Here is a 13,282-nt window from a genome sequence, read left to right on the forward strand (position 1 = left end):
GACAAGAGTAACAATTAAATAAACGATTATTCCAGATCCACTGTTTTGCTACAGACACATACAACCACATATAGAGTTTGGGAGATTTGGAGATGGGAACAACCCATACATTATGGCTTGGGGACACCTAACAACACGGCAGTTCATCACCAAAAAGGGCATTCAACACATACGTGAGCAACATACATACGTGAGCAACTGAATCAATAATTCCATTCCATGAAGCTCTGGGACAATGACTGGGACCTTTCTGTTTCTGTAGTGCTGTTAAGTTAATTAAGTTACATCAATTTAGTTTTTGCAAATATACTTCAGGTATGTTACAGTCCCAAGTTACTATTCCATTGTATTTATCCATTACTATCGAGTAAAATTGACTTACATTACAATTTTTGACCTCCTCGCTACTTATCTCCCGTTTACAAATGTTCCTAATCATGATTCTAACATTTTGAGGTATCCTATATGGAAAAGCAATTATCCTTTTAATGGGATTTTTTAAAATGTTAAAATAATTCCTTTACAATCCATCCATAAAACAGGTTTTTACATTACACAGGGTAAAAACACAACCCAAAAAACACTTCAAAGTTTAAAAACCTCATGTCACCCAACTTCCTGGGTAGGCACACAATATTCCTTTAATGTACTCCACCTTCACACCCCAAAAAGAAATTAAAAACCAGTATATTATTTTTAGTCATAATGGCTATTGGGACAGGAAAAACCACAGCCCAATATAAAAACAAAGGTAATAAGAGAGTTTTGATTAAAACAACTTTGTCTAAAAAAGGTACCCTTACTCCTTTCCATGAATCAATTCTTTCTTCTGCCATTTTAAGCCTCTCCTCCCAATTTTGTTTTCCTGCCCCATCTTTATTAAAATGTACCCCTTCATTTTTGATACTGTCATTTTTAATTTCCACATCCATTGGTATTTTAAAAACTGGTTTGTTTTTCCCCATCCAAAAAGCAGGCGATTTCTTCCAGTTAATTTTGGAATTGGAAACCCCCTGAAAATTGTTAAAAACACTGAGTATATATTTTGCAGATTTTATCTCCTCAATATATAACTCAATGTCATCCTGTGACAAAGAGTGAATGAATCTGAATCAACAATCTCCCTCTCGACCTGAGAGAGCACTGTACAGCAGGAATTGTGTGCCCCGTACTGAATGGTTGGGCAGTTCATTCCGGAGGCAGTCGGAAGCCGGCCATTCAGGAAAGGGATGGCGTCACGGTACCAGGAGTCATCACCCTAGTACGGTAAGCGAAGTTTCATTCATGAATTGGAGGAGACGTAATTGAACTAGCTGTCGGAGGGGGTGGGGCTGAGGGTACTTTAGGGGGACGTGACGCCGTAATTGGTTCCTTTGTTGTGGTTGATGGCAGGAAACGAGGACTGTTTGGAACTTGAGTTAAGTGTTTTTGTTTGCAAACGTGTGTGTTTTGTCTTCGCCAGACTGATTAAGCACGGATCTGGGAGCTGCAGTCTGGGGCCAGTGATTCACCTGGACTTCATCGCACCTGCACTTAACCAGCATCACTGTTTCCAGCACCGCACCTGCACTAAGAGCACACACTGTCCGGAGACGTGTCTGTGTTTGTGTTGTGTCTGTGTTTTTGTAACTATTATTTCGGGACTGCAACCCCTTGTTTTGGTGCTGGCAATACCCATTGCTTGGTAGAGCCAGCTTTATTATTTAAATTTGGTCAAGGAAATTAAAGAACTTGAACCGTGAACTTTGTGTTTGTCCTTGTTTGGAGCACCTGCATCACCCCTTCACTACACACTGCAACCCACACGTTCACACATCCGCATAAGCAGTAATTTTGTCAGCCACTCCTGGGTTGATGATTATGCCATTAATACTGTGGGTTTCTTTGATTGTTATTAAAAGTGGGTCAATTGCAAATACATATAAAAGAGGATTTAAAGGACACCCTGCCTCACTCCTGCTTGAACATAAAAATGGTTACCCACAAAGACTTTAATAAATAATTTACTAAAAGAGAGCTTGTATAAAATCTTAATCCAATTAATAAAAACCTGCGGTAAACCATAACACTTTAAAACTGTGAACAGATACTCATGGTTCACCCTATCGAAGGTTTTTTCTTGATCCAAGCTTAAAATGTACATGGGTTGTTTTTGTACTCTGCTCAAATCACAAATATTTCTTAATAAAATCAAATTAGAAGACATTTTTCGCCCAAGTACCCTGCAATACTGACCTTGTGATATTAAACTGTCCATCACTTTCTTTAAACGATTTCCTAAAATAGTAGCCAGGATTTTAAAATGATTTCCTAATAAACTTATTGGCCTCCAATTAGCAATATTGCCCTTGTCCCCTTTCTTGAATAAAAGAATCACGAATGCCTCATAAAAAGAAACAGGTAGACAGCCCTTCTCTGAAAAAATCATTAAACAGGTCTGTTAAAACTGGTCTTAAAATACTGAGTTTATAAAATTCATAATTTAAGCCATCAGCCCCAGGGGATGTATTTTTCCTCGTTTCTTTAATTGCCACCTCCACTTCCCTTACTACAATGTGTTCACTCAGCATTTTCATTTTTCCATCATCTATTTTATTTATTTTTAATTTCTTTAGAAAAACAACAATTTGCTCTATTTATTCACTTTTAAATAAATTAATATGAAACTCAGTTGCTATATTTAGTCTCCTCACTTTCTGTTCTGTGCTGATACAATTTCTTATACCAAAAGTAATCTCCCTCATTCATCATTCAAACAAAACATCACAAAGGTAGGAACTCCAAAAGACACCAGGAAAATAGTATTTAGAACTGAAACCATTGGATTAAAATGAATTGAATAATTACTTCATGCTCTTTATTATACATTAATCCTGATTCATGTGATACTGAGCTAACTTGATCCAACTTGATTATTTACAACTTCCTCATGCATTCAATTACTGAAAACCTCATTGTAGATAGCCAGAAAATAAAGAAGTGTTACTGTTGCAAACTTATGGAAGCAGAGAGATAATGGAACACAGCACAAGTCCCTGGGTGTGCATTGAGACATAGGCTATACTTTGCACTGGTGCCTGAAAGGTTAATGTAATTGCAATGAATTACTTTTTTGTACAAATAGAAGGAAAAGAAGGCTGTTTTAATCATGTTGCCTTGACAACAAATAGTGCTGGAGTAAACACATTTACTTAAGCAGTAATGGTTTCCACACTTGTCATCATTTGCCATTAACGTATGCCTTAAATAGTTAATGGTCCAAGGCAAAACTAAGGTCAGTTATCATTTCCAAAGAGGTTTTTTATTGGCTGATAACTAATTTCAGTGATGGCTTCAATCCTTCACCAGTTGATCACCACAAACATAAAGGTCAACTCTCCCATTCCTCAGCATGTGCCATTCTTCATCTTTACTTCTTCCATTTTTTTATACTGAGGCTCCACAGCACCATCCTGTAAAATAAATATATTATTGAAAGAAGTGCCATAAAATGATGCAATTGAACAAATGGTTTATATTACTTTTCTTTTTTAAAATTAGTTCACATTATTCTCATTTAAAGAGCCAAGTTGCCAGGATCACATCACATCTGTGAGGTACATTTATTACAATAAGATATCAGGTATGACAATACTGACTCAAACAATGGTATCATATATAAATATACTTAAAAGGTAATTATTTCAAGTTGATGTAAGTATATTCTGTCCAGAAAATTAAGCAAAGAATTGGCTAATTCAATTCTGCTGATAGGGGTCACAAGATTGTCAATTACTGTTTATTTGCAGAAAAAACTGACTTTACCTAAATAGATCTAGTCAATACAAGATTTTTTTGCAATAGTCAGCATCTGTTATTACAACAAATACCACTAACTTAATACTATCAAATCAGGTTTTATGCATTAAAACAAAAAAATGACAGAAATGCAACTAAATACAATATTGCATTTGTGTGACCCTGCTAACTGGTTACATATTTTTCATTATGTTATAAGGTTAGTTTAATGGAAAAAAAAAAAAAATACTATAAGATGGACCTTTGGGCTTTGACGCTGGAGAGGGAAGAGGGAAAGTTTGCCGGGAATGTGTTGTAGGCCTGCATAGTATAAATGGCTTCTCATGAAAGTCTAATTCTCAGATTTGATTTTAGATTCTTGTAATTTCTTTAAATTGCAGTTTTCTTTGACCCTGTCCAACACGCTAGATATGAGAGCAGTAGAGACACATCTCATTGTAGTTCACACACCCTAGTCTCTGTAAGTCGCCTTGGATAAAGGTGTCTAATAAATAAACAAATAATAATAATAGTAATTCACTAGGGTAAATTAAGGCCTTCACAACCTATTCTTACTTTTGGAATGTGTTTCTACTTTAACATAGTGTTACAAATAATGGCTTTGATAACATTTTATAAATGTACAAATATCTGAATCCCAATGTCTGTCCCAGCAGTACCTTAATAGCCACCTTATTCAATAAAAAATAAGCCATGTGTTGCCCTACATACATACAGAACATATTACTTAATTTAAACAGCTGTCAACAATAATACAGCTGGGAATGTTGATCAATTGACTTTAGGATTTATTTAGAAAATGTATTGAATTTTATGAAAAAAATGTATACATTGGGGCAGAAAAAATTATTAACATTCTTACCAGAATTGCAGGTACTGATGTTGACTGAGCTACTGTGTGACGCTCAAATATCAAGATGTTGTTTTTTGTTTTTTTTCATCAATTCCTTTCTTACAAAATGCTTACATTTCTGATTCTAAACTACAATGCAAAAATATATATAATCCAGGGTTGGCAATGGAACGTGAAACAAGCAATGTGATTGGTCGAGCGAGGTTCCAGCTGGCCGTATATCAGCTTTGTCACATATTCTAAAAGTATCGGTAGCCATCATGCTTTTACAGGTACAGATGTACAGCTGTAACTGTGAAACTGAGTGACCAATTACCTGTAAAAAATCCCAAAGTAGTAAGCAGACATGCCGATTTGGATGAAGAACAATTAAATGAACTGGAAGATAACCAAAAAAAAAAAATTGCTGTCTTTATACTCAGTCACCCCGACTTTGTCACTTACAATAATGTATTTTTAGTGGTTTGTAAATGCTACAGAAAAACCCCAAAAGACACTTCTGCACATTATCCACCCCTCTCAGACACTTACCTTGAAAACTTACTGTAATCAGAGACGTCGTTGTACTGACTTAAATCAGAGATTTCATAGTCAAGAACAGAAATTGACTTGGTCATTGAGAGCAATTGGTTCTAATGTATGCAAATATCCAGTATGCTCTCCGTAGTAACAAAAGTATCAAATTCCCACCTCAAGCTGGTAGAGTTACTTTCTCCACCCTCACAAATCGTAATGAGTGTGGAGATGATCCATGAACCCCTCCCTTAGATTGTTTACATCACTTATGTTTGGATATGTTTGTTGTCCTCAGCATTATTCAAATGCTGGGGACAGAGTAGAGTACTAAACAGTACATTTCTAATAAGATAGTGGAAATCGTTTAAGCAACTAATGTATGTCAAAGAAAATATAGGAAGGTTGGTGTTTCTTATGCGTTTGACTTAAAAACCGGACATCAGGGCGTCCGGGCTTGTTAATTCCTGCCACCCAGACACAGATGCCAATCCCCGGACTGTCCAGTCAAACCCGGACAGGTGGCAACCCTAATTCAGGGAGTTAGTGTTGAATTCTCAAAATGCTCTGCAACCCTCGTAAACAACAACACACATTCACCCCACTCATTCACTCACTCCCCCTTCCCATGCTAATGGCGTGACCCGTTCCCCTTACAATACATGTAACATATATAAAAGACAGACAAGACAAACTGAACAGACAACACATGGCACACTGAGAAATAAGCACGTATGTCTGTGTTAATCACTTTACAAAAATGATGTTCTTGATTACCTTAGTACCTTGCATTTTATTTTATTTTGTTTTCACTGCAGGTGCCATAAACTAAAAGCAGTTGCCTACATTATTTTGACAAAAGGTATTTAGAGATTTTTTCCTTTAAACTAAACCAGGACATCTGGTCACCCTAAGTCTTAGTAAGCCGGTAGTTAACAGTAAATAAACTGCCCCTATAAAATGATTTGTGTATAGAACTGCTTGCTGTTTTTTAATTATCTGTATTTGGTACATAGACATTATAATCGTATGTACCCCTCTGTACGTGCAGTAGTGGCAGATATCCACCAGATATCAATTAAAAAGAGCTCTCTCACAGCTTAACGTGATCTCTCTGCTAAAATTACACATGTATGGTTCTTCATCTCAACGACTCAGATAACATGCACCAGCCACTGTCCTAGCAAGACATATGGGGAATAACTGAGAGGCTGAATAACTTAACCCAAACCCATACTTGCTATCATTATGTTCTACCGCACTTGAAAGGAGTCCCAGTATACAGTATATCATTTTCTTCTTTTATAGAACAGAAAAATTAATGAAACTGGTTCACAATGAAATTCTAGATTCCTGGTACAGCTGCCAGTTTTACTTAAAGTATTTTATATCATTGTCAGCAGACAGAAATAAACACTGTTTGTATTGAGTTTGACATTGGCTTTAAATGAACGGCTTTCATTTTATAGAAATATCTACGTAAGGGCACACACTAATGCAAAATGAAAAACAGTCTTAAAAGAAGCTTAATTAAACCTAAAACTGTCTCTTCATTGCAAAATGGAAAAAAGAAATCACACACAACTGACCTTAAAAACAGCTTAACCAGCAAATAGTTATCTTACAAACTGTCCTTTAAAAAAGACTTAACAAGCAAAACGGCTGCTAAACTTCCCTTTTCTGTCTAGTTACAGAAGGTACCCAAATTACCAGTTAGATCATGATGGTCTAATAAATGTCCCAGCTTGTCTGAATGCTGCTGTTGTGTTTAAATAGTTACTTCTGATTTGAGTTAGGTGATTCACACTGTACCTGTAAAGTAAAGCTGTTCCTGGCCAGCAAACACACCATTGATTATGTGATCAATATTTTATTACATTTCTGAAAATACATGTTAAAAATAAAAAGAAATGAGCTCAACATAAAGTTTCATAACATACTCACGTCTATGCTGTTATTGTCGATCTATTGATTGCCGTGGACTACGCCAGAAAAAAAAAAATCTAAGAAAGAAGCTTGACCAATGCCAGATCTCGAGTAAGATCTGGCATTCGTTTCGGAGGACGCGAGTACTCTTCTTCACTCAACCGAGTTAGTTTGGGGGTTGCAGCGGTGAGCCAGGTTGAATAATAAATGGACATTCCAAAATTGGTAGAAAAATTTGAAAATCAATAAAAAGAATTGTTAAAAAATAAATAAAAGGAGCATTAATGGTGTTAAAAAAATCTAATAAGAGGAAAGAACATTGATTTTAAAGCATAGGTACTGTAATGAATGACCCCTTAAAAGACATGACTACAAATCCTAGGGGGGCTTCCCCTTTAGCGAAACTGTAGCATGTCTGCCTTTGGTGCCAAGGGTCACCAGTTCAAATCCAAACCGTGGTAAGTGTAACAAAATTAATAAAATAATAAAAAGCGTTATAGTACATTTTAAGTGACTTTTTCAGACTGATTCTATTTACAGGGTTTGGTCCGCACTCAGTACGGTTCAGTACATTTTGTGTGAAGTGTGAACAACAAAGTCTGCTTGGGAAACGAGCCAAGTCTGGTTCGCTTGCTAAACCTCAATATGAACAACAGCTGGACTCAGTCCTTTTGCACATAGGAAACAAATTATACAGCAACCTGACTAGGATGTAAACATTCCACGGTTCAGTTAATATTCTGAGGAAACAAGTACAGCAAAAAAAAAAAAAAAAATGTCTCGGGGAACTACATTAGGGTTACCACTATCCTGTATCCTGTTTTTTTTTTTTTTTAAAGTACAAAACTGTATCAGCATGCTCAGCAAGTTAATAGTACAGTAATGTATTAGGTTGTGTGTTATGGTTGCCACCTTTGAGATACGAAAATACCGGATGCCCCATCCCCTCCTCCACCCCGCCCCCCGCCCCCCGCCAGCACAAAATAAATAAATAGGCTCCACACACAGATATGCACACACAGAGATAGTAAATTGTCTTACCTTAAACTTCTATAGATGGACATGGAAGATGCAATCTTGGTAAATAACTAGTTTAGCTTAAACTTAGCTGGCCTTTACTCCCTCTCCGAACGTGAACTTTTTCCTTTTTTTCTGAACTTTGAACTATTTACATTATACTGTCCAGTTCATTTCTTGAAGCTGTATTTTTTGTTTGATTTAGCCACTTCCAGCAACCTCTTGTTCTGGATAATGATATAAAAAAACTCAAGACATGAGTAGTTCAGATTGCATCTAATGCAAAGTTCACTTTGGACTGTGTCAATGCTGAGGCAATTTCTCTCGTCGGTTCACAGATTTCCCATAACACTGAACACGCGTTCTATTACTGCAAGGTACTGAGAAGACATGCTGAACCATTCTCAGAAGTGTTGGGCATTCCACTTTCTTGAAAAATGCACACCATTTGTCCACAGGCCCTGTGAGAGAGTCATCTTCAATTAGCACTGGGGCAGTGGTGCGTAAGACGCAGTACTCCGTGTACAGATCATCATTCATGCCCACCACAGAATTTGCTTTCAAAAGGTCATCCAGCTTCATCAAATCATGCAATGATGGCACAGTCTTTAAGTTTTTTTGAAGAAAATACTTTAAAAGGGGAATCTTCGAAAAGAGAACCACTTCTCAAGGTAAGCCACTGCACAGGTGTACACTGAACTTGCTTCATCACAGAATTTCCTCTGCACTTCTACAGGTAAGTGTGGCAAATCTCTGTTTACCTGGAACCCAAAGAACCCGTCTCTCGCTCGGCCAGTCAGCTGCCGCCAGACGTCTGACATGATGTCGTAAAGTTCTGTGGCATTGGTACTGTCTTTCTCGAGAACAAGAATTGCCTTCTGAAAGATTGCCATGACAGAGTGCACAAAGTATATGTAGCACTCTTGGAGCGTCAGTCTCTCGCTGATTGCTTTTTCCTGGTCTCCCACGAACTTCCAGATTAGCTTGTCACACTCCGAATCCCCAACTTCAAGGAAGTACACCTTGATTGCTGGCCAATTCAGCAAGAGCCTTTCGACAGCGGTAAAGAGGTTTGTGTGGGTACATGTGACAGCACTTTGTGGTAGTCTTGCTGCACAAATTCAAAGCAGGACTTCAGCTGCTCCGCTCTTTTTTGCACGGCATGAAAATTAATTGAAGATTTTTAGGACCAATCCCTCCACGTCAAAACTAAGTGATTTCATGCTGTGTTTTGCAGTATTGTGCAGCACGTGGCTATTGCAGTTTGCCTGAATGATCAGAGGTTGCAGAGCCTTCAATTTTGTAAAGACAGAACAGTTTTTTTCCATAACTGACGGATGCGTTGTCTGCCCCATAGCACACCCGTCCTTAACGTCCAGCCCAAGTTCTGTCAGAGCACCATGAATGCACTCAAAAATTGATGCTGATGTCTCATCAGACTCCTCATAAAAATCCAAAAGAACATTGCTAACCCCTGTTCCTATGTCAAAAAAACAGGCAGCTAATGGGAAAAATTTTCTGTTTCCCTTGTTAGAGGCATCTGTCACAACTGCAAACGGAGATTGGCTGTCTTTAAGTTTCTTAACTGCGGTCTCAACAGAAAAAGGCCCGAGTACATTCACCACCAGACTGTATTTTGCTTCGACCCAACTGCATCTTGCTTGCTATGGGTGAATCAGCATGCAGTCATGTAACAAGTTTACTGCCACAATCCATTGACAGAAAGCTGTAATGATGTTTAACACCATGAATCACGTAGGCTAACTCACTTGCCGTTACAGTGTCTTCTCTCGCTATATTCCTGGGTGCGAAGAAAGATGCAATGGTCTTGGTCGTGCGTACACTCTCTACAGCTGCTTCATGTTTTTTCCCTTTCCTATGCTGCTTTACGGCATCGACACCATCAAAATTCACAGTGAACTTACACTCGCAGGCAGTACAACGGGCAATCGTACTGTCTGCCGTTTTAGCGAGCCAATCTTTAAAGTCTGGTTCTTTTAACCAGTGGTCATTGAAGACACAGGTCCTCTTCCTCTTAGCTTGTGCTATCTGTCTTGGTGGAGTGATGGGACAATTGTCTACTTCTTCATTTGTCTCTGCCACTGTGACTAACGTTACAGTATGCTACTCAATAGTTTTGCGCTTCTTCGTTCAAAGGGCTGTCAAACTTAACAACAGCGTGCATGCTCATAGCAGAACACACAGCGGTGAGCACACAAGAAAAACATAACGGTACAGCGTTTTGATGGCTTACGTTGTTACCTGAATTCTTTCTGGTGCATTTACACACTGCTGTGTTATAGTATTTGAATTTCACTCATACAAGCACAACATGTTATATTAAATTGTTTATTGTAACACATTTTTTTGAGAACATATCCAATAGATTAGAATGCTTAGATCTTCCAAAACAAATGGACAAGGGGTCAAAGTACATAAAAATACCAGCCAGGCCGGTAAAATACCGGCAGGGTGGCAACCCTATTGTGTGTTAGTGCCACTCAAAAATAAAATAAACAATCTTATAGATTATTTGTTTAATCATTCTGATTATATGTATACCATATGTTTGAATGGTAATAGCTTAAATCTGGCTTTTTGTACATTTAACACGTTTTGACTAGATAACAATATAAAGAAAATAATGAGTTATTATGATCTCCAATAAATTCATCCGATGTTTAATTTTAAAACTAATTATTGTGTTATTTTATATACTGCTATTTTTGGCTAGGGCATCAGTGAATTGAAGTCTCCCGTTTTTCACAGTGGAAATCTTAATCCTAAACAACATGGACAGTGCAAATGCAGTCTGCAGTTCAAGTTTGATGACCATTTTATATATATTTAATTTGATGTTAAGGCAAGGCAAGAATTATCAGCTGATTAGGAAGAAATACATGTTGTGGTAGCATTTTATCACACCCTTCCTGTGCAGGTTTTTACATAAATCTTTACAATTTTACAACTAAAATGTTCAACTTTATACTTTCCACTTGTGTGTAGGAGCCTACAGCCATTTTCTGAAGTGAGCTTAACAAAATAGAAATACAGTTAACTCTCATTAAGACAAACCCGAATATTTCAAATGACTTATAATATAAATTCACTTGGGCCTACTGATCCTATGATGTACTTCGAGTTGCCATAGTGCTCACACATCAATGTCATTTCCATGACGCATAGAAATGAGTGGCCAGCGCAAACAAGTGCATTATCCTTGCAGACAAAAGTGGAGGTGTTGAAAGCGGTCGATAATGCACCACTTAACAAGAAAAGGAAAGATGTTGCTACAGATTTCAACATTTCCTTTCTCAACCATTCTGAAATACCATGATGCAATAATACAGGCCTGTGAACAGCAAAACTGTGGATGCAAGTCACCAGCGTTTCCGATTTGCTCAATACCCTGATATTGAGGATGTCTTTGTGGTTTACAAATGCCCGTCATCAGAATGAGATATGCAGATTTCAACTTGTAATGTATACATTTTAAAAATTCACTTAAAACTGTATTTTCTATAAAATGCATTGTACTGTAATTGAAATTTGATTTCAGTGTTACAGTATGCATTTGGCTTAGACACTGATAATAAGAATTAAGGCTGGATCGCACTGGGCATACGATTCAGACGGATGCTACGACCTTGCGTTCAAATCGTAAACGCTGCGGACGAGTTGATAGATCTCAGCTTCTCAGTGTCAAGTTGGTGACGTCACTCGCATTCAACCAATCACACTCCTTTCTCTTTCCTTTAGAATTTTACAAGTAAAATACAATTTACCGTTTATTATTTGAAATAAATTATACTTGGATAGATGTAGCAGAAAATGTCTAAAGAACTAATAATTAAGCATGTACGGTACCATAAATAAACAGATAAATAATCAGAATGAAAACTAACAACTCAGGAATTTAAACTGTGTTTGATGTGTGTCTCTCAGCAGCCTTCGTACAGTGTTTTGAAAACGGGATGGTTAAATTGAGCGGGTCAGCTCAACAAAGTTTGAGCGAATGTCAGTGATTTTACCAGGAAACTAAATGGTGGCATTTGCTGTCAATCACACAATAATATATATATATATATATATATATATATATATATATATATATATATATATATATATATATATATATTGGATCAGCTGTTTATAAAGGCGCTGCGGTTATACAGTGTATAAGTTAAATGCGGCTGTGTGCACGACTCCCAGAACCTCCAGAAGAGTGTTGTCTTTTTTTTACCAATTAGAATGAACTAACGCAGGGAGAAGATTGCTCAGTGTGAACTTCAGCCAGCGTCCGTTCGTAGTGTCCGTCTGAATTGTATGCCCAGTGTGAACCAGCCTTTACTGATGAGACATTGTTTTTTGCCAGTCCCTTGAAATTCGTATTAATAAGAGTTGACTGTATGTATAAAAATAACCTTTAGGATGTTACATTTGTCAATCGGATCCTATACAACAAATAATGCATCTGTATGTATGTATATTTCTAGTTGTGTAACTTTAACAGGTGTTTTCTCCTGTTGCGTAATTTACTCTTTGAAGTATACAATACACCATACAAAGTAAGCATAATTATAATGAGCTCCACTACTGTAACATAGTCTAGAGAATGTGATTATGTCATTACTCTATGTCCTAATTTTTTTATTCAAGAATGTTCCTCGGTTTTCCAATGTACACTCTGCAGGGCTGCAGCAACCTATCCAACAGCCCTGAAACATGTTGTCGAAATAATTTTGTATCTGTGAAATAATTTTGTTTTCCTATGGTGTATTGTTTGTGAATTACCAAATATATATGCTATGCCATTTTCTTGATGATACATTTAATTTAGCATACAGTACTGCCTAATTACAAGGCTGATCCACATTATTTTCTAATTTTACATTACCACATTTTGTATATGTAATATAACTATCTAACATGCTTGCAGGTTGTCTTTCCTTGCAGTTCATTTGAATCTTCTAGGACTCCTAAATCATTAAATTAGCAACAGCAATGGTCTGAGCACAGGTTATTTATCCAATGTAATGTTCTACCCTCAAGCAATGCTGTTTTTGGCTTATGCAGCACCCTATCATACAGTACTTGAAGGCTTTTTGAAAGATCCAGATAAATGATGCACAACTGACAGCCTTGTCTGTACAAACCTCAGTCATGTCAAAAATA

Source organism: Acipenser ruthenus, chromosome 2 (assembly GCF_902713425.1).
Source record: "Acipenser ruthenus chromosome 2, fAciRut3.2 maternal haplotype, whole genome shotgun sequence".
In the NCBI taxonomy this organism is placed as follows: Eukaryota; Metazoa; Chordata; class Actinopteri; order Acipenseriformes; family Acipenseridae; genus Acipenser; species Acipenser ruthenus.